Source organism: Apis dorsata, unplaced genomic scaffold, assembly GCF_000469605.1.
Source record: "Apis dorsata unplaced genomic scaffold, Apis dorsata 1.3 scaffold_99, whole genome shotgun sequence".
Lineage (NCBI taxonomy): Eukaryota > Metazoa > Arthropoda > Insecta > Hymenoptera > Apidae > Apis > Apis dorsata.
In genome coordinates this window covers 1,786,125-1,788,537 of record NW_006263397.1, presented here as the reverse complement: position 1 = coordinate 1,788,537, position 2,413 = coordinate 1,786,125, and positions in this window count along the sequence as shown.

Genomic DNA, 2,413 nt, shown 5'->3' with positions numbered 1-2,413 from the left:
TTTTTTTTTTTTTTTTTTTTTTCTTAAAATTTCGACGATAGATCGACAGGCTCACACACTTAAACACACTCACACACACATCTTATATAGAGAGAACGTGTATTTTTCGGGAAAATCTACCCATTCATCAAATCGCGTGTTCGCATTGCGAGCTCGAGCCACCTCCGAAAGTCACAAAAAAAAAGTAATAATAAAAATAAAATAAACATGCATATTACAATAGAAAAAGGTGAAAATCGTATAAAAAGAAAATAAAAAAAAAAATAAATAAATAAAAAAAAATATTAAAAAAAAAAAGAAAAATAATGGAACAACATTTACATGCCACCGTGTCGAGTATGATCGTGTGATAATTACAAGTGATTTGACTAGACCCTTCCAAATGGATTCAGTCGGTTATATTATTATTATTGTATCGTCGTCGAGAGAAGTAGGCACGCTTGTGTGTCAGCTCGAATCCGCTCGAATCTGCCGTAACTCCTATTTTCGATATTTCATTTATATATATATATATATTTCTTTTCTTCGTTTCTTCTTCTTATCTTCTTTTATAGCTCGCTCGAATACAAAGATTCTTTCTCAAATCCCCAAAGAAAAACTCGCGAGAATTCCAATCGCGCGACTCCGCCTGTAACATCACAGTCACGTTGATTCGATTAAGCGACGCGGTCGACGCCTAATCTTATCATAGACCGTGGCGTGAGTCGCCTAAATTCCTCGCTTCGAGGCTCACGATGGAATTATTTCGAGGATAAAAAGAGCGTTTCGAGATTTCTTTAGTTTCCGTCAATGCAATACAAATCTATTTTGATGTTTTGATTGAAAAGATCTTGTTAAAAGATTTCGAAAATTTCGAAGAAAAGGAAAAAAGAGAAGGAGGGATGAGAGATTGTACCGCGAATCGAGCTGATAAGCTAGCTGTGAAAGTGTTAAGTATGTGGAGGGTCGTATGTGATGTGATTTCTTTTATATCATAACGAATGATGAACACTAAGAAATGTTATAGTTTCATATAAGTGATATGTTATTTGTCATTTATTTTATCCCTTAATAAATGATGTTATATAAAAAAAAAAAAGAAAAAAAAAAGAGAAAGTGTACATGATCAATCAAATTTTTATTCACTTATAATGTTCATCGGGATGGAACGAAGAAATTAGATTTGTGTGAATTAAATTATCTTTTAAATTTAATATCCAAAATATAATTTTTGTAAAATTTTTAGTTTTAATTTCTCTCTAACACGTTCGTCATTGTCATTTAAAAAAAAAAAAAAAAACACTTTGATTATACTTTAATTTTACACATATAACAAAAAAAAAAAATAAAAAAAAATTTTAACGAGCAAATATATACATATACATAGTTAATTACTCTTTAAAAACTATGCGTAATTATGTTTGTTGAATACGAGAAAATTTCACGTAATAATAATATTATTAATCTCACAATATCAATTATATTTCTTCCTAATTTTATATTATAAATTTATTATTGTATTTTAAAATGAATACGTAAAATGACGTTTGTAATCCTGTATACTCGCAATGATAATTCTATTCGTTTTCAACTTATTGTTATTATTACTATATAATATCAATCTAACAAAACAAAATCGAAATATTAAAAAAAAAAAAATTAAAAAGTCAAAAAATCGAGGAAAGGTTTGAAGAAAAAGAATCATTTCCGTGTCCATCATCTTGTCTTTACATTTATTCGCCGTCTATCTGCATATACACACGTGAAATGACACCAAACGTCTACTTAGTTGTACTTTTTTTTTTTGTTTTCCTTTAACGCTAAACAATTACTCCCTTGCCTCTTCTATTTTTTTAAAATACTCGCAAATGGGATCGTCTACTTTCGCGCGTGCCGCCGCGGTATTTACACGGATCTGTATCTGTGTTTGTGTGTGTGTATATATATATGTGTGTATATTAAGTATGCAAGAAATTCATTTACGTTTTCGTTACGGTGCGGTTCGTTCACGCAAAAAAAGGCGAAGAGAAGAAACGATCTGATATCGACGTTTCACTGCCTTTTCGTGATCGTTCCGATTTCTACGATCGATCGCGCGTCGTTCTATCGCGTGAAAAATATAGGAAGCATCGAATCGTGCCTGAAATCTAGGATACGCTAACTTATCTTGGCCGTGAATAGAAGGAAAGTTCAAGTTTCTCATTTTCTCAACTCGACTTTTCCTCGAAGGAGAAATATTCTAATTAAAAAATACGATTATTTTATTTATCTCGATTCGATTTCTACTTAGATTCCTACTCCATCTTGGTTTGTACAAAGTGATTAGAAAAATTTGAAAATGGTGTGTACATCAGGCTCCATCATCAGGTAATTTTTCAGGGATCGATCGAAATTTAATCGTGTTTTACGTTATACGTATAGTGGCTAGAAAAAA